This window comes from Microcaecilia unicolor, chromosome 5 (genome assembly GCF_901765095.1).
Source record: "Microcaecilia unicolor chromosome 5, aMicUni1.1, whole genome shotgun sequence".
NCBI lineage: Eukaryota > Metazoa > Chordata > Amphibia > Gymnophiona > Siphonopidae > Microcaecilia > Microcaecilia unicolor.
Genome location: NC_044035.1, coordinates 191,394,241 through 191,419,366, shown reverse-complemented (window position 1 = coordinate 191,419,366; position 25,126 = coordinate 191,394,241).

Sequence of the window (25,126 nt, the reverse complement as noted above, 5' to 3'; positions counted from 1 at the left end):
AATCCCAGCAGTTATTTTCAAGTTTGGGACTACCGTTTAATGGCTTGTTCTAGCCCGTTACAATCGATTTCAACCAGTTCTCTGGAGCGATGGTAACTTCGTGACCATAAGTCAGCTGCCATTAACCATACTATTAACTATTCATCGAATGAAAAAATATTTCCTCCTACTTGTTTTAAAAGTATTTCCATGTAATTTCATTGTGTGTCCCCTGGTCTTTGTACTTTTTGAAAGAGTAAAAATCGATTCACTTCTACTCGTTCTACACCACTCAGAATTTTGTAGACATAAGAACATAAGAATAGCCACACTGGGTCAGTTCATTGGTCCATCTAGCCCAGTATCCTGCACCCAACAGTGGCCAATCCAGGTCACAAATACCTGGAAGAACCCAATTAGTAGCAGCATTTCATGCTATGAATCCCGGGGCAAGCAGTGGCTTCCCCCATGTCCATTTCAATAACAGACTATCGACTTTTCCTCCAGGAACTTGTCCATTTTTTTTAAAACCCAGATACACTAACCACTATTACCACATCCTCTGACAGCAAGTTCCAGAGCTTAACTATTCTTTGAGTGAAAACATATTTCCTCCTATTTGTTTTAAAAATATTTCCATGTAATTTTATTGTGTCCTCTGATCTTCATACTTTTTGAAAATCCAGTTCACTTCTACCTGTTCTAGACCCTTAGTCATCTCTTTTCCAAGCTGAAGAACCTTAACCTCTTTAGTCTTTCCTCATATGAGAGGAGTTCCATCCCCTTTATCATTTTGGTCACTCTTCTTTGAACCTTTTCTAATTTCACTATATCTTTTTTCAGATACGGTGACCGGAACTCAATGCAACACTCAAAGTGAGCTCGCACCATGGAGCGATACAGAGACATTATAATATTCTTGGTCTTATTTACCATCCCTTTCCTAATAATTCCTAGCATCCTGTTTGCTTTTTTGGCCACCATCGCACACTGGGCAAAAAATGTCAGCATATTGTCTACAACACCACCTAGATCTTTTTCTTGGCTGCTGACCACCAAAGTGGAACCTAGCATCAGGTAACTATGATTTAGATTATTCTTCCCAATATGCATCACTTTGCATTTGTCCAAATTAAATTTGCCCATTCTTCCAATTTCATAAGGTCTTCCTGCAATTTTTCACAGTCCACGTGTTTTAACAACCTTTTGTGTCATCTGCAAATGTAATCACCTCACTCATCTTTCCGATTTCCAGATCATTCATAAATGTGTTAAATAGCACTGGTCCTAGTACGGATCCCTGCGGCACTGCACTATTCACCCTCTTCCATTGAGAAAAACGCCCATTTAATCCTACCCTCTGATTTCTGTCCAATAACCAATTCCTAATCCACAACAGAACATTGTCTCCTATTCCATTTCAAGAGTTTCTTATGAGGAACTTTGTCAAAAGCTTTCTAAAAATCTAGATACACTACATCAACCAGCTCTCCTTTATACACATGTTTATTCATGTCTTCAAAGAAATGAAGCAAATTGGTGGGAAAAAACTTCCCTTGGCTGAAACCATGCAGATCCTGCCCCATTAAACCATGTTTATTTATGTGTTCCTTAGTTTTATTCTTTATAATAGTTTCCACTATTTTACCCAGCACTGACATCAGGCTTACCAGTCTGTAATTTCCCGGATCACCCCCGGAACCCTTTTAAAAAATCGGCATCACACATTGGTCACCCTCCAATCTTCAAGTACTACGGACAACTTTAACAGGTTACAGATTACTAACAGCAGATGAGCAATTTCATGTTTGAGTTATGTCAGTGCCCTTGGATGCATGCATGCATGAGATAGATATGTGTGTACTGTTTCCATTGTTTGCAAATAGTTTTTGTGCATATTCATTGTGGAAACCTTTGAAAACCAACAGGGTTGTGGTCCTCAAGAACTATGGTTACCCGCCCCTGCTCTTAAGGGACCTCCACTTAAGTCATTCAACCACAGATATACTATGCTAAAAGCATTCAGAAATAACTTCTTTTTATAGTATCTTTCAATTTATTACAGGAAAAGGTATTTTGAAAAAGCTACCTAAATGAAAAGTACAGTACCATTTCAAATAACAGTATACAATAAAAATTCAATGTTCAACCTGAAATGTTCAACTCAAAGTTAGAAAAAATAGAAAAAGCAAGACCAAAAAGATCACAGTACTCAAGTGCTAAATATGGCCACTAAAATTAAAGCAACATTTTTATACAATCCAAACAGTATTAATATACCAACTGTTATCTTCATGTCAACATCTAAGATCAGTGTTCTCTTAGGGGGGGGTCTTTTACGTAGGCGCGCTAGCGTTTTTAGCATTTTAGCTTTAAAAAATTATTCTCTCAATGCCCAACAAGACAGACTTTTCCTGGATGCCAGTTGTGCTTGATGGGCTACCAAGAGTTACGAGTGCTGCAAAAGTAAGGCCCACATAAACTAAGCACTTGAAAACACACTTATTTTGAAGGGGCATAACAACATTATCTTGGCAGATAAATAATCTCTTTTGTTTTTGAATGGCATGGAGGGGCATAATCGAACGCGAACGCCTATCGCCATGGGCGTCTATGTCCGAAAACGGGTATGTGAAGAGGCGGGACAGACCGTATTTTCGAAAAAATGGACGTTTTTCAGCTGGGCGTTTGGTTTTTTTAGCGATAATGGAAACTAGAAATGCCCAGCGCAAAAACGTCCTAATCCGAGCCATTTGGTCGTGGGAGAGGTGAGGATTCATAGTACACTCGCCCCCCTGACTTGCCAGGACACCAACTGGACACCCTAGAGGTCAGTGCGGTGGACTTCAGTCAACGCTCCCACATGCATAGCTCCCTTACCACGGGTGCTGAGCCCCCAATCCCCCAATCCCCCTCCCCCAAAACCCACTACCAACAAATGTACAACACTACCATAGCTCTTAGGGGTGAAGGGGGCACCTACTTGTGGGTACAGTGGGTTTTAGAGACCTCCCATTTACCAGCACAAGTGTTACAGGTAGGGGGGGATGGGCCTGGGTCCACCTAGCTGAAGTGCACTGCAGTACCCACTAAAAGTGCTCCAGGGACCTCCATACATGCAGGCCTCTAGGACTTGTTGCTGCTATATAACATTGGCACACCAGTTGACACCTGAAGACTAATCTCTCCGAAAACGTCCTTTATTGGAATAAGCACGCTTACTCACAGTTAACTGCAGATCAGAGGTTGTGCCCCACTGGCAACGAGTCTCCCTGGTACTGAGATGAGCAGTAGGTCAGAGCTGGCAGAATGCTGTACAATGCCCTCTTTCAGCCACATTCAAGGTAAGAACTAAGTTCTGTAACGTGGCTAACATGTGAAAGGGATCTAAAACTGGCTTACAAAAATGGCCACTACCTCATGAACTACCGGAAACAAATCAGGGCACACTCTGACCCAGTAAGTAAGGGGAAAAGCACCATGGGAGTAGAGCCTACCAACTACCAACATCGTGAGCATTTGCCACAAGCTAGTGGAATCACGGAGCCCAATACCCTACACCCACCACAATGCATTGCTGATGTGACTCTGCAGTGCGCATAACAGAAAAGGTGTCACACTCACCTGAGAGCCACATCAGAACCAGGGAAAGGCTGTCACAGGATAGAACACATTCTGCTGTCATGGAGGTGGGTACGGCATTTGAGGCTGGCAAAAAAGTTTTTAAAGTGGGGTTTTTTTTGGTGGGAGGGGGTTAGTGACCACTGGGGGAATCCGGGAAGGTCATCCCCGATTCCCTCCAGTGGTCATCTGGTCAGTTGGGGCACTTTTTTGGGACTTGTTTATGAAAAAAAAGGGTCCACAAAAAGTGACCCAAAATCGCGATAAAAACGCCTTTTTTTTCGATTATCAGCTAAAGACGCCCATCTCTCCTCGGCCGATAACCACGCCCCAGTTCTGCCTTCACCACGCCTCCGACACGCCCCCATCAACTTTACTCATTTCCGCGAGGGATTGCAGTTGGAAACGCCCACAATAGGCTTTTGATTATACCGATTTGGGCGCCCACAGGAAAAAGACGCCCATCTCCCGATTTGGGTCGCAATATAGGCGTTTTTCTCTTTCAATTATAAGCAGGCTAATCTCCCTATTGCTATCCTTGGGAGGAATGGGAAAAAAAACCCTGCTATTGCTTTGTGTTGGCAGATAGAGGAGTGTGGTAGCCGTGTTAGTCCACTCTTAAGGTTATCAATAGAAATCAAACAAAATAAAACATGGAAAAGAAAATAAGATGATACCTTTTTTATTGGACATAACTTAATACATTTCTTGATTAGCTTTCGAAGGTTGCCCTTCTTCGTCAGATCGAAAATAAGCAAATGTGCTAGCTGACAGTGTATATAAGTGAAAAACATTCAAGCATTGCTATGACAGTCTGACAGGGTGGGAGGATGGGGGTGGGTAGGAAGTATGCATGGGGACATCAAAGTATATCATTGGTATTCTAACAGGGTGGGTGTGGACAGGTGAGGGGAGGGTGATCAACAGAGACATACAGCTTTATGGTTTATAATGGGCTAGGAACCCCAGGTCCTTGTTAAGTCCTTTCTGTTGGGTGTTAAAATATTCAATCATTCTGACTTCAAAGGTCTTACGTTCTTGTATGGTTTTAAAGTTACCTTTGAGGATTCTCACTGTGAAGTCACTGGTGCAGTGTCTTGGTCCTGTGAAATGTTGCCCAACAGGCGTGGGAACCCTGCTGGCACCAGCATTGTTTATATGATGTCTATGTAAATTGAATCTTGTCTTAAGCATCTGGCCTGTTTCTCCAATATAGCATCCTTCATTACATTTTTTACACTGAATGATATATACCACATTGGAAGATGAGCAAGTGAAAGATCCCTTTATGTTGAATGTCTTTCCTTTGTGGATGACTTTGGGGTCCTGTGAAATATTTTGGCATAGTTTGCAACTGGATAAATTACAGGGAAGTGTGCCCTTCTGTTCCTTTTCAGTCTGTGAAGGAAGTTTACTTCTGATTAGCTTGTGTTTTAAATTGGGTGGCTGTCGGAAGGCCAGTACTGGTGGGGATGGGAATATCTCTTTCAGTAATTCATCCTCCTGGAGTATAGGTTGTAGATCTCTTATGATTTTCCTCAGTTTTTCCAGCTCTGGATTGTATGTCACTACAAGCGGGATTCTGTCTGTGGATTTTTTCTTTTTGTACTGTAGCAGATTCTCCCTGGGTGTTTTGAGGGAGGAGGCAATATTCTTGGAGATTATTTTGGGGTTGTAGCCCTTCTGTTTGAAGGATTCAGTCAGGGTTTTAAGGTGTCTGTCTCTGACCCCTGGGTCAGAGCAGATACGGTGGTATCTTGTGGCTTGGCTGTAAATGATGGATCTTTTTGTATGTGAAGGATGGAAGCTGGAGTTGTGGAGATAGCTACATCTGTCTGTGGGTTTCTTGTATACAGATGTTTGTATACAGCCATCACTGATTGAGACCGTGGTGTCCAAAAAATTGACTTTTTCTGGGGAGTAGTCAATTTTGAATCTGATTGTAGGATGGTATGTATTGAATGCAGAATAAAATTGTTTCAGTGTTTCTTCACCCTCCGTCCAAATCATAAAAATGTCATCAATGTACCGGTAGTATTTTAGAGGTTTGGTCTGGTGTGTATTCAGAAATGTCTCTTCCAGCTCAGCCATATATATCATTCAGTGTAAAAAATGTAATGAAGGATGCTATATTGGAGAAACAGGCCAGATGCTTAAGACAAGATTCAATTTACATAGACATCATATAAACAATGCTGGTGCCAGCAGGGTTCCCACGCCTGTTGGGCAACATTTCACAGGACCAGGACACTGCACCAGTGACTTCACAGTGAGAATCCTCAAAGGTAACTTTAAAACCATACAAGAACGTAAGACCTTTGAAGTCAGAATGATTGAATATTTTAACACCCAACAGAAAGGACTTAACAAGGACCTGGGGTTCCTAGCCCATTATAAACCATAAAGCTGTATGTCTCTGTTGATCACCCTCCCCTCACCTGTCCACACCCACCCTGTTAGAATACCAATGATATACTTTGATGTCCCCATGCATACTTCCTACCCACCCCCATCCTCCCACCCTGTCAGACTGTCATAGCAATGCTTGAATGTTTTTCACTTATATACACTGTCAGCTAGCACATTTGCTTATTTCCGATCTGACGAAGAAGGGCAACCTTCGAAAGCTAATCAAGAAATGTATTAAGTTATGTCCAATAAAAAAGGTATCATCTTATTTTCTTTTCCATGTTTTATTTTGTTTGATTTCTATTGTTGGCAGATAAAAAGCTGTTTCTTTGAGTAGTTTTATACTCTGGTTACATTATAGAGCGGGATGAAGTTAGATGTGTATGTCTGTTGTATTTTATTGCTCCAATTTTATGTATGTTTTATTGTAACCTGCTTAGATTGCATGGATAATGCAGGATACAAATTTAATAAATAGGGAGAGGTAAAATACTGAACTTACAGTGCCATCTAGTGGTTGTCCATAAAGATACATTACCAGTAGCTCACAGTTGCTGCATTGCTTGGTTTGTGTTTAGGAAAAAGGAAAGGCAGTAAGCCACATATGATGACCAACAAAAGATGACATTGATAAGAGTGAGTTGAGAAGTAGTTAGGTGGCTTGTTTATGAAACTATGACACCTAAATGAGAGATGGAGAAAAGAGAGCATGGGATGGTGACAAGACCTTTTTCAGATATATTGAGAAAAGGAGAAAAGCTAGGAATGGAATTGTAAGACCGAAAGATGCTGAGAATAGCTATATGGAGAGTGATAACGATAAAGCAAACATGATAAAAAATACTTCTCTTCAGTGTTCATGGAAGAAAATCCTGGAGGACCGCAGTCAGCTGCCGAGGGTATATCTGGGAATGGAGTGAATAGTGCACTGTTCACAGAAGACAGTGTTTATAAATAACTTGAAGATCTGAAAGTGGGCAAAGCTAAGGGGGCAGGATGGAATACATCCCAGGATACTGAGGGAACTCAAAGAAATCATGGTGGGACTCCTTAAGAATTTATTTAGTAGATCTTTAGAAACAGGAGAGGTTTTGTGGAACTGGAGACAAACTGATGTGGCCCCTCTTCACAAAAGTGAGGACAGGGAAAAAGTGTGGAAACTACAGTCCGGCAAACCTCACTTTGGTGATAGGAAAAATAACGGACTTGCTGCTGAAGGAAAAGATAGTTAACTTTCTAGAATCCAACAGGTTGCAGGATACAAGTCAACATGGCTCTACCAAAGGAAAATCCTGCCAAATGAACCTGATTGATTTCTTTGACTGGGTGACCAAAGAACTGTATGAAGGACAAAGGACATGCACTAGATGCAATCTATTTGGATTGCAGCAAAGCCATTGATACAGTTCCTCACCAAAGACTTGTGAATAAGCTGAGAGGGCTGAACCTAGCACACAAAGTGGTGAACTGGATTGGAAACTGGCTGACCGACAGGCAGCATAGGGATGATATGATACAGACATTCAAGTATTTGAAAGGTGTTAACTTACTAACGCACCTTTTCCAGAGATGGGAAGGTGATAGAACTAGAGGACATTAATTGAGGCTGCAGAGGGGCTGACTCAGGTATCATATCAGGAAGCAATTTTTCATAGAAAGGATGGTAAACGCCTGGAATGCCCTCCCACGGGTAGTGACGGAGATGAAAACGACAACAGAATTCAAAAATGCATGGGATAAACACAAAGGAGTCCTGTATAGAAGGCATGAACCAAACAAGCTTAGCAGTAATTAGATGGAAACACTAGTAATTGGGAAGCAAAGCCAGCACTGGATAGGCTTCTATGATCAGTGCCCTGAAAATGGCAAGGATAAATCATAACTACATAAGTTAATAAGTAATGCCATACTGGGACAGATTAAAGGTCCATCCTGCCCAGCATCCTGTTTCTAACAGTGGCCAATCCAGGTCACAAGTACTTGGCAAGATCCCCAAACAGTAAAATACATTTTATTTACTGCTTATCCTAGAAATAAGCAGTGGATTTCCCTGTCCATTTTAATAATGACTTATGGACTTTTCTTTTAGGAAGCTATCCAAACCTTTTTCAAACACTACTAAGCTAACTGCTTTTACTACATTCTCTGGCAACAAATTAAAGGAGTGAAAAAATATTTTCTCAAATTAATTTTAAATTTACTACTTTGTAGCTTCATTGTATGCCCCCTAGTCATACTATTTTTGGGAAAGAGTAAACAAACAATTCACTTCTGCCCATTCCATTCATTATTTTTAGACTTCCATCATATCTCCCCTCAGCCGTCTCTTCTTCAGGCAGAAGAGCCCTAGCCGCTTTGGCCTTTCCTCATAGAGAAGTCGTCTAACCCCCTTTATCATTTTCGTCACCCTTCTCTGTACCTTTTCAAATTCCACTATATCTTTTTTGAGATGTAGTGACATGAATTGCACACAATATTCGAGGTGCAGTTGCACTATGGAGCGATACAAAAGGCATTATAACTTCCTCATTTTTGTTTTCCATTCCTTTCCTAATACTACCTAACATTCTATTTGCTTTCTTAGCCACCACCGCAAACTGAGCAAAGGGTTTTTTAACATATCATCAGCGATGACACCTAGATCCCTCTCCTGGTCCAGGCGATTCGCTACTCTTCAATTTGTTAAATTGTGGTATTACATCTTCCAGGTTTATAGAGATTTCATTCAGTTTCTCTGACTCAACAGCTTTGAATATCTTTTCTGGCACCGGTATCTCTCCCAAATCTTCCTCAGTGAAGAACAAAGCAAAGAATTAATTTAATCTCTCCGCTATGGCTTTGTCTTCCCTGAGTACCCCTTTTATCTCTTGGTCATTCAGCAGTCCAACTGATTCTTTTGCCAGCTTCTTGCTTTTAATATACCTAAAAAAAATTTTTACGTGCTTTTCCCTCCAACACAATCTTCATCTTCTTTTCAAAGTCCCTCTTTGCCTTCCTTATCAGCGCTTTCCATTTGACTTGTCATTCCTCATGCTGTTTATTATTTTCTGTTGGACCTGTCTTCCATTTTCTGAAGAATTTTCTTTAAGCTCTAATAGCTTCCTTCACGTCATTTTTTAACCATGCCGGCTGTCATTTGGTCTTCCTTCCTCCTGGGCTTCCAGGATGGTATCTTTGAACAGCATCCATGCCTGATGTAAATTTTTGACCTTCGTAGCTGCTCCTCTAAGTTATTTTTTTCCACCATTCTTCTCATTTTATCATAGTCTTCTTTTTGAAAGTTAAATTGGATTTCCTTTATGTACTTACTCCAAAGCCAATATCAAATCTGATCATTTTATGATCACTGTTATGAAGCAGCCCCAGCAACATTACCTCCTACACCAGATCATGTACTCCACTAAGGACTAGGTCTAGAGTTTTTCCTCCTCTTGTTGGCTCCTATACCAGCTGTTCCTTAAAGTTTTTCCTCCTCTTGTTGGCTCCTATACCAGCTGTTCCTTAAAGCAGTCCCTGATGTTACATTTACTAAGTCAATATCGGGGTAACTGAAATCACCCATTATTATTGTGTTCCCCAATTTGTTAGCATCCTAATTTCTGATAACATTTCTACATCCATCTGTTCATCCTGTGCAGGTGGATTGGTAGTACACTCCTTTCACTATCCTTTTCCCCTTTACATATGGAATTTCAATCCATAGGGATTCCAAGATGTGTTTTGTTTCCTACAGAATTTTCAAGTATATGCATGTCATATCATATCATTCTTATAAGTTTATCTTGTTCAGCAGACTGGATGGACCGTACAGGCCATCATATACTATATTACTGTGCAAGGAGAAAGGAAAGAACCAATGACCAGTATAAGAGGACAGGCCTTTCCTGAAGGGATAGCTAAAGCTTTTTTAAGTGAAAAGAGATTTATCAAATTTTTTTTAAACAATAAGAACTGTTAAAGGGGCTGTAGCTGGTGCATATAACTCCTTCCTGCCCAGCTCATCCCACAAAATCATCATATTAGGCAGACAGCAAAAATAACAGCAAGCACTTACAATCACTTATTTTCTCTTTCAGGATACTCCACACTTTAGAGACAACTCTTTATTTCTTCTACTCCTGTATACCTTCAGAGTTTGTTTACACGCAGATGGTGATGTAATCCATTTTGTAGATTTCAGGAACATCCTCAGTGTCCCTCTCTGCTTCTCAGGACAAGGAGCTACTGTTGTTTCTCCTGTTTCTTCAACTACTCCACTCCTTTCTCCTTTCTCCTTAGGGCTGGTTCCCCACTCCAGCTTATACTTCCAAGCAAATGTAGAAACCTGTCACTGCTTACCACTGTGCATGACTAAGTTGCCAAAGTTTTAGATACCCTCCAGAAACTGGTTCAATGGCCAGGGTAGCAGAGGCAAAGACCCTTCCCCTCTCTCTGCAGTATGATAGCCAGGGAAGCAGGAGCCAAAGAAAGAATTCAAACAGGGCTGAGGTCATAGGCGCCTGGTACGAGAGGGTAGTAGTAGTACAGCTCCAACAATTAGTTTCTGCACTGCTGTCCTTCTGCTACCCTCACTGCTGCTTCTAAAGACTAGCAGTAGCAACAAAAGAGCCGCAGGGCTGTAGCCTGTATACCAGCACTGTAGGCTCTGCTGCTCCCACCCCCGTCTAACATCACTTCCTGTTTCAAAGAACAGGGTGGAGTCGGTCCAGAGGGTGGCTACGAAATTAGTAAGCGGTCTTGAATGCAAAAATTATAGGGACAGGCTTATGAACCTCAACATGTATACACTGGAAGAGAGGAGGGAGAGAGGAGACATGATAGAAATGTTTAAATATCTCAAGGGCATTTATGTACAGGAAGATAGCCTTTTTCAAATGAAGGAGAGCTTTGGAATGAGGGGGCATATGACAAAGTTGAGAGGGAATAGGCTTAGGAGTAACCTAAGGAAGTATTATTTCACAGAAAGGGTGGTGGAGGCGTGGAATAGCCTCTCGGTGGAGGTGGTGGAGTCGAGGACTGTTCCAGAATTTAAAAAGGCATGGGATAAGCATGTGGGATCGCTTAGGAACAAGAAGAATTAGGGGTTACAGAGGATGGGCAGATTGGATGGGTCACATGGCCTTTATCTGCCGTCATGTTTCTAGTTGAGTCAGCAGCTGCGCCTAGTTGGGATGTAGGTCTGTGGCTGGTCCCAGAAAACAGCAGTCGCTGAGGTGCCTGGGGAGTTAAGGGAAGGGGAAAAATGGATGCCAGGACTGGAGTAGAAGAGGAAAAAAAGATGCTGATTGAAAGGGAAAGGGGAAGAAAGAAAGGATGAATGTTGCATGGAGGGGGGAGGTGCAAAGATTATTATTTTTTTGTGCATTTTTACCCCACATTTTCCCACAAGAGCAGGCACAATGTGGCTTACATTAATACAAAAGGAAACCATACAATGCATGGAGGACACAGTTACAGAGTGAGACAGGCAGGGAATGGAATAAGGGACTACACGGGACGAGAGGAAGGGGCAAAGCAACCGGCAGATAATCATATATAGGCAGCAAGGGTGAGGGGTTAAACAGAGGAGTTGCCTGTGGAATATGCTTCGGCGAATAAGAATGTTTTTAAAGAATTTTGAACAGTTGGTGGTCAGCCAGTTCTTTCAGTTGTCTTGGCAGAACGTTCCAGAATTTTGGGCAGATGTAGGGGAAGGACGAAGCCAAAAGGGTCTTGTATCTAACATTCCTTCAGCTGGGATAATGGAGATTGAGGTAGGTCCTTGCGAGAAGGTAGATCTATGAGTTGGAGCATATATTCTGGGGCTTCCCCATGAATAATCTTGTGCGTTAGTGAGCAGATCTTAAATTGAATACGATCTTTAACAGGGAGCCAGTGTAATTTAAAACGCAGTGGCTGTGCATGCTCAAAACGCGATTTGCCCAAAATGAGCCTTGCTGCCGTGGGCAGTCTGAAGCCGCTTCAGAATGTACTACTACTACTACTACTACTTAGCATTTCTATAGCGCTGCTAGGGTTACGCAGCGCTGTACAATTTTAAACAAGGGGAAGGAGAGTCCCTGCTCAAGAGAGCTTACAATCTAAAGGTAATAAACTATGTAGTCAGTGTAGGTATCATGAATGGGGAAGGTGGTTAGGCGCCAAAAGCAAGGGAGAAGAGATGGGCTTTGAGTAAGGACTTGAAAATGGGCACGGAGGGCGCATGGCGTATGGGCTCGAGAAGTCTGTTCCAGGCATAAGGTGATGCGAGGCAGAAGGGGCGGAGTCTGGAGTTAGCGGTGGTGGAGAAGGGTACAGATAGGAGTGATTTGTCCTGAGAGTGGAGGTTACGGGTGGGGACATACGGGGAGAGGAGGGTAGAGAGGTAATGGGGGGCTGCAGATTGAGTGCACTTGAAGGTCAATAGGAGAAGCTTGAACTGTATACGGTAGCGGATTGGGAGCCAGTGAAGCGACTTGAGGAGAGGGGTGATATGAGAGTATCGGTTCACGCGGTAGATAAGACGTGCGGCGGAATTTTGTACAGATTGGAGGGGGGATAGGTGGCTAAGCGGGAGACCAGCGAGGAGAAGGTTGCAATAGTCAAGACGAGAGGTAACGAGCGAGTCCCGACAACCAGCATAAATCCTGCTACAGTAGTCGATATGGGATAGGACCAACCAGTGAACAAGGGTGCGGAATAGATCTCTTGATATGGAATGCCTGATGCCCTTCAGCCTCCACATTGCATAGAACATTCTTTTAGTGATGATTTTCACCTGATTGACCAATTGTAAGTGACTATCTAACTCTATTCCCAGGATTCTCAGACTGGATGAAATTGAAAGTTTGCAGCCCTTAACGTCGAATGTCCTTTGGATTACTTTGTTGTGCTGGGTCGAAAGCATGAGACACTGCATTTTGTCCTGATTAAGCTTAAACAAAAATGCCTTCGCCCAGGAATCCATGATGGAAAAACTGGCGTTTATTTTATTGCAGATTTCAGCTAGGGTAGACTTGAAAGGGATGTAGATGGTCACATCGTCTGCATAAATGAATGGGTTTAGACCAAGCTGAGATAAAGCTGTTGCTAGTGGAAGCAGCATAATATTAAAAAGGGACGGAAGAAAGAGGTGAGCCTTGTGGCACCCCATAGCAGGCCCTTCATGGCGAAGAAACGCTGGAATTTGCTTTGACCTGGTATGTATGTGAGGATAGGAAACCATTAATCCAGTGCAGCATAGCTCCTTTGATGCCGAAGGTGTCTAATAGGTAGATTAAAATCTCTTGATCCACCATATCGAACGCGCTGGACATGTCAAATTGTAGAAGTAATATTTTTTTCCCAATGGACATTTCTCTTTTAAAATTTGATAGCAAGGTAACTAGTACTGTCTCGGTACTGTACTGCGGACGGAACCCCGATTCAGATTAGTGTAGAATATCGAAACGATTCAAGTAGTCAGCTAGCTGAGCATGGGCCATGCATAGAAGGACACAGAAAGAAAGGAGACACTGATGGAAGGAGGAGGAGGAGGAGGGGCAGAGACAGATAAGATGAAGGGAGGGAGATACAGGGTGGAAGGGGGAGAGATGGGGAGGCACTGCATAGAAGGGGGAGAAAGAAAGGCTGGATGGGAGGATAGAGAGAGGGGAGAAACTGACTGGGAGGGAGAGCAAGGGGACATACTGAAGGGGAGGGAGAGGGGGGCATGTTGGATGGATTGGAGACGGAGGGGGAGATGCTGGATGGAAAAGAAAGAAAGAAAGAAAGAAAGAAAGAGGAAACAGGACGGAAGGGAGCAGAGGGGGAAGACATTAGCTGGGGGATAGGACAAAGGGGAATGGGAAGACTGGGATGAGGGAAAAGAGATGGAAAGTTGTAAGTAGAATAAAATGAGGAAAACTGAAGACTGTATAGTAAGAATGAATGAACAGAGGGAGACAAATAGAAAAAAGCTGAAAGGAAAAGATCAGTGTTGGAGATGGATTAAACTCAAAGAAGCGAAGAGGGAAATATAGCTAGCAAAAGCACGAGCGGAAGAAAAAGTGGCTAAAGATGTAAATAGAAGTGACAAGACCTTTTTCAGGTATATTGGAGAAAGGAGAAAAGATAGGAATGGAATTGCGAGATGAGGATAAAACGAATGTGCTAAACAATTACTTTGGTGTTCACGGAGGAAAATCCTGGTGAAGGACCACAGTTGGCTGCCGAAGAAATATCTGGGAATGGAGTGGATACTGTGCCGTTTACAGAAGAAAGAGTTTATAAACAGCTTGAGAATCTGAAGGTGGACAAAGCTATAGAGCCGGATGGGATACATCCCAGGATACTAAGGGAGCTCAGAGAAGTCCTGGTGGGACCTCTTAAAGACTTATTTAATAGATCTTTAGAGACGGGAGAGGTTCCGCGAGATTGGAGATGAGCGGATGTGATCCCTCTTCACAAAAGTGGAGACAGGGAAGAAGTGGGAAACTACAGACTGGTAAGTCTCACGTCGGTGGTAGGAAAAATAATGGAGTTGCTGCTGAAAGAAAGGATATTTAACTTTCTAGAAGACAACGGGTTATAGGACCTGAGGCAATATAGCTTTACCAAAGGAAAACCTTGCAAACGAATCTCATTGACTTCTTTGACTGGGTGACAAAAGAAATGGATGAAGGCCGTGCACTAGATGTAATCTACTTGGATTTCAGCAAAGCCTTTGATACAGTCCACCCACAGAAGACTCGTGAATAAGCTGAAAGTGGTGAACTGGAAAGAAAACTGGTTGACCGACAGGTGGCAGAGGGTGGTAGTAAATGGAATCCGCTCGGAGGAAAGGGTGGTGAGCAGTGTTTAATATATTTGTGAAAGATATTGCTGAAGGATTGGAAGGAAAGGTTTGCCTTTTTGCGGATGACACAAAGATAGCCAATAGAGTGGATACCCTGGAGGGAGTAGAAACGATAAGAAGGGATCTTCGAAAGTTAGAATGGTTGAGGGTCTGGCAGTTAAAATTTAATGCTGATTAATAAACTGGGTGTTTCCCACAAACGGTTTCTTTTATATGATAATAAGCAAAATATCAGAAACCAGGACACTTTTTACCTCAATTATAAAACCAAAACAAAATATAAAAAAATAATATTTAAATGAGTGCTCAGTTTTTTGGTGTATATACAATCACTCAAGGAATCAATCTGTAAATCCACACCTTATTGACATCATTGCACGCCCTGCCTCCACCTATAATAACATTACTTCTAAAAAGTCTATCTATAGAAGTTATAAAAAATACCCGCTACTTAGCTTAAGCGGTGTGGAGAAACATTCAGCAGCTTGACGTGCTTTGACAGGTAAGGATGGTATCCTGGTCACTGCAATACTTTTTCAATGCAAAATTTGTGAATTCAGACAGCAAATGAAAATCAAAGTCCAAAGTTCCCAGTCCCAACTTTGGACTTTGATTTTCGTTTGATGTCTGAATTCACAAATTTTGCATTGAAAAAGTATTGCAGTGACCAGGATACCATCCTTACCTGTCAAAGCACGTCAAGCTTATCGCACTGGACCCTGACTACCTTCCATTGTATTATGTTGTTCCGTGTGTTTGTGGTTTAAATTATAAGAAGCTCTGCTGTGTAATTTGTAATCAAAGTATAACCACAGTTCAATTCAAAAAGCAGGCTTGAAGGTACTTATCTTTTTCCAGGTTCCTGGGTACTTGATTTCTTTATCTGTGCTGCTGGTTCTGTCTGTGCATGGTGCTGTAAGTGCGTTAAAACTCCAAGCGGGTTTCTTTGTCAACTGCTCTATGTTCTCTACGTGGTGCCATGTTTCGCCTTCCTGGCATCCTCAGGAGAACGTATTCTATAAATCTGAACAATATTTACTCAGGCATTGTACACTCTCTTACATCTTAATATAGCTGAATCTATTACAATATTGATTGTTTTATCTTGTTTCTTTGATTGAATTGCTTCGCTCAGTCAACCCTGGGGAGCCGGTTTGTCAAACTCCAACCCCTGCCGAGACACCGGCGCATGCTCATTGGAGTAGCTTTTAAAGGGCTTAGATCATTATCTGCTACACTCCTATTGGCTGAAAGTCCATGTGTCGCCACCCTCAAACTAACCACTCTATTTCTTTATTTAACTCATGCGGTTGGATCGTATCCCATTCATAAATAAACCTTTGTTCCCTCTGTATCAGGATTCTTGAGATGTCACCTCACCTTTGTAGGTGTATTTGTACCAGGACCACATATTTCAAATCCCCTTCCGTATGCTTATATTGAACCCAATGATCTACTAAAGGAACGTCTCGTTTTTGTATAGACAAATTGCTCAGGTGTTCTGCAATACGTTGTTTTATTTTGTGTCTAGTTTGTCCAATATACCATTTATGGCAAGGACATTGTATTGCGTATATAACTTGTGTTGTGTTGCAATCTGTGTATGTTTGTAGTAAAAATCTCTTTCCAGTTTTTGGAATGGTTACATATTGTACCTCCATAACATGAGGACAGTAGACACATCCATTGCATTTATGATGCCCCTTTTCTTCTTGGGTTTCATTTACAGATGGTTGTAAACCGGATAGGAGTTCTCCCGTGTTTCTGCCTCTGGTATATGAAACCAGTGGTTTTGATAGGAACTGGTCATGTACACGCAAAATAGGCCAATATTTTTTACTAATCTGGGACACTTTATTTCCATGAATCGAATATGGTAATTTCCATTGTACCCAGTTTTCTGTCTCGTTGAGGGTAGTACTTGGGTTTAGCAACCAATGTCTGTGTGCATTTTTAGCCCATTTATGGGCTTACCTGATGATCCTATTGGGGTATCCCCGCTGTGTGAACTATGTTACCATTCGTGTAACTTGATGGGAAAAAATGTCATCTGTACTGCATAATCGTTTAACCCTTAAGAATTGTTCTATAGGGATACCGTTTTTTAAACTGGTGGGATGGAAGCTGGGATAATGGAGAATTAAATTTCTGTTGGTTTCCTAAAAAGTGATGTAATGAGTTGAGCCTGTTGTTGTTCTATGTGAATATCCAAAAAGTCAAACGCTTTCTCTCCAATGTGAGAGGTAAATTTGATGTGTGGGTCACAATTATTGATTTATTTGTAGCATTTGTATCCCACATTTTCCCACCAATTTGCAGGCTCAATGTGGCTTACATTTGCCGTAATGGCAGTTGTCATTTCCGGGTAAAAGAATTACAAATAGTATTGCGTTAAGGTGCATACATACATGGTAACAAACATGGAACATAACATAAATGGAGATCATGGTGTATATATACATCATGTGTATACATACATTGTAAGGAAGAATAAATTATGGTATTGTGTGAAGTTCCTAAGTAATAAGTTGGATTGCAACATACATTAGGTCATCGACTACAAAGAGTCCCTATTCAGCATAAGGTTTGAAGTGGTATTAATTGATCATTAATTTCAAAGAGTTTAATCAGTCATGTGAAAAGTGTTCGGTTTTGTATAGATCGTGTATAGTGTTGTTTTTTAGTATTTAAGATGAATGTTTATGGTATGCCTTCTTGAAAAGATCTGTTTTCAGTGGTCTTCGGAAAATGGTTAGGTCTTGCGTTGTTTTTATGGCTTTCGGTAGTGCATTCCATAGCTGCGTGTAGATGTATGAGAAACTGGTTGCGTATGTGGATTTATATTTTAGCCCTTTGCAGTTAGGATAGTGGAGATTGAGGAATGTGCGTGATAATCTTTTTGCATTCCTAATAGGCAGGTCTATAAGGTCTGACATGTAGGTCAGAGCTTCTCCGTAAACGATTTTGTGGACCAGGGTGCAAACTTTGAATGCAATACGTTCTTTTAGTGGGAGCCAGTGTAGTTTTTCTCTTAGGGGTTTGGCGCTTTCGTATTTTGCTTTTCCAAATATGAGTCTACATACATACATAAGTAATGCCACACTGGGAAAAGACCAAGGGTCCATCGAGCCCAGCATCCTGTCCACGACAGCGGCCAATCCAGGCCAAGGGCACCTGGCGAGCTTCCCAAACGTACAAACAGTCTATACATGTTATTCCCGAAATTGTGGATTTTTCCCAAGTCCATTTAGTAGCAGTTTATGGACTTGTCCTTTAGGAAACCGTCTAACCCCCCTTTTAAACTCTGCCAAGCTAACCGCCTTCACCACATTCTCCGGCAACGAATTCCAGAGTTTAATTACGCGTTGGGTGAAGAAACATTTTCTCCGATTTGTTTTAAATTTACTACACTGTAGTTACATCGCATGTCCCCTAGTCCTAATACTTTTGGAAAGCGTGAACAGACGCTTCACATCCACCTATTCCACTCCACTCATTATTTTATATACCTCTATCATGTCTCCCTTCAGCCATCTCTTCTCCAAGCTGAAAAGCCCTAGCCTCCTTAGTCTTTCGTCATAGGGAAGTCGTCCCATCCCCGCTATCATTTTAGTCGCCCTTCGCTGCACCTTTTCCAATGAGATGCGGTGACCAGAATTGAACACAATACTCAAGGTGCGGTTGCACCATGGAGCGATACAACGGCATTATAACATCCTCACACTTGTTTTCCATACCTTTCCTAATAATACCCAACATTCTATTCGCTTTCCGTGTCGCAGCAGCACACTGAGCAGAAGGTTTTAGCGTATTATCGACGACGACACCCAGATCCCTTTCTTGGTCTGTAACTCCTAACGTGGAACCTTGCATGACGTAGCTATAATTTGGGTTCTTTTTTCCCCACATGCATCACCTTGCACTTGCTCACATTAAACGTCATCTGCCATTTAGCCGCCCAGTCTCCCAGTCTCGTAAGGTCCTTCTGTAATTTTTCACAATCCTGTCGCGAGTTAACGACTTTGTATAACTTTGTGTCATCAGCAAATGTAATTACCTTGCTAGTTACTCCCATCTCTAAATCATTTATAAATATACTAGCCGTTGAGCCCGTAAAAACGGGCTGGTATAGAGGTTTTCCTCCCCCCGCGGTCACCACCGCTCCCCTCCCCCCCCGCGAAGTCGCCACCGCTCCCCCCCCTCGAAGTCGTCGCCGCCGCCACCCCTCTACCTGGTCCGGGCCCTCTCTTCACTTCTGAACTTACAGATCCATTCGCCGAACGCAGCAACGCACATCAGCTGAGCTGCCCCTTCCTTCTCTGCCTGTGTGTGTCCCGCCCTCGCTGACGTTACGTCACAGGAGGGCGGGGCCACAGGCAAAGAAGGAAGGGCTCACTGCAGCTCAGCTGATGTGCGTTGCTGCGTTCGGCGAATGGATCTGTAAGTTCAGAAGGGAAGAGAGGGCCCGGGCCGGGTGGAGGGGTGGCGGCGGCGACTCCGAGTGGGGGGGGGGAGCAGTAGCAACGTCGGCGGCGCAGTTTCCCTCTCTGTCCCCCCCCCCCCGTCATCACGTATTGACGCGGGGGCGGGACAGAGAGGGAAGTCTCTACTGCGCATTTGCAGTGAGTACGGTCACTCGCTGTTTATATATATTGATTAAAAAGCAGCGGTCCTAGCACAGACACCTGAGGAACCCCACTAACTACCCTTCTCCATTGTGAATACTGACCATTTAACCCCACTCTCTGTTTCCTATCCTTCAACCAGTTTTTAATCCACAATAGGACTTTTCCTCCTATTCCATGACCCTCCAATTTCCTCTGTAGCCTTTCATGAGGTACCTTGTCAAACGCCTTTTGAAAATCCAGATACACAATATCAACCGGCTCCCCTTTGTACACATGTTTGTTTACTCCTTCAAAGAATTGAAGTAAATTGGTCAGGCAAGATTTCCCCACACAAAAGCCATGCTGACTCGGTCTCAGTAATCCATGTCCTTGGATGTGCTCTGTAATTTTGTTTTTAATAATAGCCTCTACCATTTCCCCGGCAACGACATCAGACTCACCGGTCTATAATTTCCCGGATCTCCCCTGGAACCTTTTTTAAAAATGGGCGTTACATTGGCCACCCTCCAATCTTCCGGTACCACACTCGATTTTAAGGATAAATTGCATATCACTAGCAGTAGCTCCACAAGCTCATTTTTCAGTTCTATCAGTACTCTACGATGAATACCATCCAGTCCAGGTGATTTACTACTCTTCAGTTTGCTGAACTGCCCCATTACGTCCTCCAGCTTTACCATGAAGTCAGTAAGTTTCTCTGACTCGTCCGTTTGAAATATCATTTCCGACACCGGTATCCCACCCAAATCTTCCTCGGTGAAGACCAAAGCAAAGAATTCATTCAATCTCTCCGCTACGTCTTTGTATTCCTTGATCGCCCCTTTTACATCTCGGTCATCCAGCGGCCCAACCGAATCTTTTGCCGGCTTCCTGCTTTTAATATACCGAAAAAAAATTTTACTATGCTTTTTTGCCTCTAATGCTATCTTTTTTTCGTAATCCCTCTTGGCCTTCTTTATCTGCGCCTTGCATTTGCTTTGACACTCCTTATGCTGCTTCTTGTTATTTTCAGACGGTTCCTTCTTCCATTTTCTGAAGACATTTCTTTTAGCCCTAATAGCTTCCTTCACCTCACTTTTCAACCAGGCCGGCTATCTTTTGGAGTTCCGTCTTTCTTTTCTAATTTGTGGAATATGTTTGGCCTGGGCCTCCAGGATGGTATATTTGAACAGCATCCATGCCTGTTGTACAGTTTTTACCCTCTCAGTTGTCCCCCTAAGTTTTTTTTCCACCGTTCTTCTCATTTTATCACAGTCTCCTTTTTTAAAGTTAAACGCTAACGTATTTGACTTCCTATGTATAGTTACTTCAAGGCTGATATCAAAACTGATCATATTATGATCACTGTTATCAAGTGGCTCCAGTACCATAACGTCCCTCACCAGATCCTGCGCTCCACTAAGGACCAAATCTAGAATTTTTCCTTCTCTCGTCAGCTCCTGCACCAGCTGCTCCATAAAGCTGTCCTGATTTCATCAAGGAATTGTACCTCTCTAGCGTGTCCCGATGTTACGTTTACCCAGTCTATATTTGGATAATTGAAGTCACCCATTATTATCACATTGCCCATTTTGTTTGTGTCTCTGATTTCTTTTATTATTTCTGCGTCTACCTGCTCATCCTGGTGAGGCGGACGGTAGTACACACCTATCACCGTCCTTTGCCCTTTTATACATGGAATTTCAACCCACAATGATTCAAGGGTGTGATTTGTGTCCTGCTGAATTTGTAATCTATCTGAGTCAAGGCTCTCGGTAATATACAATGCTACCCCTCCACCAGTCCGGTCCACCCTATCACTAAGCTATACTTTGTACCCCGGTATGACAGTGTCCCACTGGTTATCCTCCTTCCACCAGGTCTCAGTAATGCCTATTATATCCAATTTTTCAGTCTGGCTGCTGTGTTTTGAGCGGTTTGACGCTTCTTGATGATTTGTTCTTTGCATCCGGCATAAATGGCATTGCAATAGTCTAGATGACTTAGCACCATTGATTGTACTAGGCTGCGGAATACTTCCCTTGGGAAGAAAGGTTTGATTCTTTTTAAGTTTCCACATTGAGTGGAACATTTTCTTTGCTGTATTTTTCACATGATGTTCGAATGTGAGATTTCAGTCAATTGTGCCTCCCAGAATTTTCAGGCTGAGACCGGTAGGGTGTAGTCTGGGGTGTTTATGGTATTGGGTTTGTTTGTGTTGTATTGTGAGGCCAGGATGAGACATTGTGTTTTTTCTGCGTTTAGCTTTAGTTGGAATGCGTCCGCCCATGAGTTCATTATTTGGAGGCTGTGTGTGATTTCATTTGTGATTTCAGCTATGTCTTGTTTGAATGGGATATATATCGTGACATCATCTGCATAAATGTATGGGTTGAGTCCTTGGTTGGATAGCGATTTGGCTAAAGATGTCATCATTAGGTTAAAAAGGGTTGGTGAGAGCGGTGATCCTTGTGGTACTCCGCATTCAGGTTTCCATGGTGTAGACGTTTTTGAGTTAGAAATTACTTGATAAGTTCTTGCTGTTAAGAAGCCTTTGAAACATCTTAATACATTTCCTCCGATCCCGAAGTAGTCTAGGATGTTCGAGAGTATTTGGTGACTGACCATGTCAAACGCGCTGGACATATCGAATTGTAGGAGTAGCACATTGTTTCCAGTTGCAATTAGTTATTTGAATTTGGTTATGAGAGTGGTTAGCACTGTTTCGGTGCTATGGTTGGATCGAAATCCTGACTGTGAATCATGTAATATTGTGAATTTGTTTAGGTAGTTGGTGAGTTGTTTGGTTACCATACTTTCCATTAGTTTTACTATCAGGGGGATGGATGCTACTGGTCGGTCGTGTTCCAAGAACTGTTGCAAATTACCCATTACCTTTCCACAGTAAAATGACATCATCAATGAGATGCCACTGAATAATTACATTAGGAAAGAATGTGGATGTATAAATGTATTTTCCTTCGAATTCTGACATGTATAAGAAAGCTACTGTGGGTGCCACCACTGCTCCCATGGCAACCCCACATGCCTGAATGTAGTATGAGTGATCAAAGGCAAAATAGTTGCATGTCAGAATCATTTGGGCTATCTGATTGGAAATATCTTTGGAGAAGAAAAATTTTCTCAAAGTGTGAACAATGGTCTCTATCATCACGAGAGCTCCTTCCTATGAGATATTCGTATACAAAGCTTGTATATCTAAAGTAATCATGCATGTTGGAATAATCTTGGGTTTGCAAAATTTGTAATAAATGGCTGGAATCCCATAAGTATGATGGTATAGTCAGTAAATTCGTTTGTTTGTGCAGCGCTGCGTATGCCTTGTAGCGCTATAGAAATGCTAAATAGTAGTAGTAGTAGTAAATTTGGACGCACATGATGGTCTGGTGAACAGGGCCGGTCTTAGGGCGAAGCGAGCGGTGTGACTGCATAGGGCCTGGCGCTTAAAGGGGCCCCGCGCAGCGCACCTCAACTCCGCCTCCTCCATGCTCAATCCCGCTCCAGTGCAGGTACAGCGCTCTCACTCTGAGTCATGTCTGTCCGCGACACTCCCAGTCTGAGTCCCGCTGGCCGCCGCCACCCACCCAGCCTGAAGACTGCTCTTTGAGTGCATGCCCACTTGGTTTAGTTTATTCATCCCTTGTGTGGGTTGGTTGGGCTATTTCTGGGCTAAGCAGTCCAGCCTGCTGACATCAATTTCCCCACGTGCTGCGCAGCACATGGGGAAATCGTTCAGCCAGCTTTGCAGCAGTTGCTTTGCTTACAGTGTGACACAGTAGGCTCTTGCCAGCCCTTCCTCCTCCCGGTCCTGGCAGTTAAATGAATCTGTGAGTCCTGCCCAGGCTGTCCCAAGCCTGATATCAGCCATCCAGTTGTTTTGAATGCACTGCAATAGGCTCTTGCGAGCCCGAGCCAAGCCATCCCCTCCCCTCCCCATTCCTGGCAGCTGTGTAATATAATAATAGTAGTCTGCGAGGACGTGAGAGTCCTGCTGCTTTAGACTACCTAATGAGAAACCTCTCAGGAGTATCACCAGCGGCAACGTTATCTCTGCCTGTACACCACACTTCTGTTCTAGCTGGGCTGACATCAAAGTGCAGTCAGTGTAAGAGTAGCAGAAGTGTGGGTCATTCATTGTGTTTCTTTGTTTCCTGTCACCTCTCTGCCTGCTTTACACAAGGATCACCTCGCCTGGGGTACTACAGCGCGGGCTGCCTTCCCTTGTCTTACTGGAGTAAACTCGGCTGTCAAGACCAAGAGAAAGTAGGACAAAGGAAAATCCGGGTATTTGATATAAAAGCATGTTGTTGGTTAATTTAGTGGTGATGGCCCAGGTGGAGGAACTGAAACAAACCATCACTGCTGATCACGGAGAAAGGTGGGACAGAGGGCTCTTTGTTATGAGAATTGGAACTACTAATTGTAGTGGACTTGAACTGAATAATTTCGGGGGGGGGGGGGGGTTGTTCATGATAGCATTGTGCTTATTTCAATCAGTTTTTCTGTACAAGTTTTGCTGCATTTGTCTTTATTTGAAATTTCATAAATAAAAAATTTTCTAAAAATTGAATAATCTTATCAATGGGCTGGAGCTAGGGTGGGGGCGGGGCTAGTATGGGGCCCCACCAAATTGGTCTGCACAGGGCCCCGCACTTGCTAAGACCGGCGCTGCTGGTGAACATTATAGTTTGGCACTTTTGACACACTGAGCACTGCAATTTAAAAAAAACTGAAGTAGAGGAGTGTGGTAGCCGCGTTAGTCCACTCTTAAGGTTATCAATAGAAATCAAACAAAATAAAACATGGAAAAGAAAATAAGATGATACCTTTTTTATTGGACATAACTTAATACATTTCTTGTTTAGCTTTCGAAGGTTGCCCTTCTTCCTCAGATCGGAAATTTGCTTATTTCCGATCTGAGGAAGAAGGGCAACCTTCGAAAGCTAAACAAGAAATGTCCAATAAAAAAGGTATCATCTTATTTTCTTTTCCATGTTTTATTTTGTTTGATTTCTATTGCTAAAAAAAACTGAAAAATAAGAACAACTAGTATATAAGGATAAACTGGTATAAAATTAACAGAGATAGCTAACCATATACTAGAGGTAATCAACTCATAGAACCCAGAAGTTAAGTTTGAGTGAAAATTTAATGCCAAGAAGTGCAGAGTGATGCATTTGGGGTGTAGAAACACAAAAGAGAGATACTGAATAGGAGGGGAGAGATTAGTAAGCTTGACTCAGGAGAGAGACCTTGGGGTGTTGGTGTCAGAGGATATGAAGGTGAAGAAACAATGTGACAAGGCGACAGCCGTGGCCAGAAGGATGCTAGGCTGCATAGAGAGGGGTATAACCAGCAGAAGGAGGTGTTGATGCCCCCTCTACAAGTTGTTGGTGAGGCCCCACTTGGAGTATTGTGTTCAGTTTTGGAGGCCGTATCTTGCTAAGGATGTAAAAAGACTGGAAGCAGTGCAAAGAAAAGCTACGAAAATGGTATGGGATTTGCGTTGCAAACCATAGAAGGAGAGACTTGCCGACCTGAAGATGTATACCTTGGAGGAAAGGAGAAACAGAGGTGATATTATACAGACGTTCAAATATTTGAAAGGTATTAATCCGCAAACAAACCTGTTCTGGAGACGGGAAGGTGGTAGAACTAGAGGACATGAACTGAG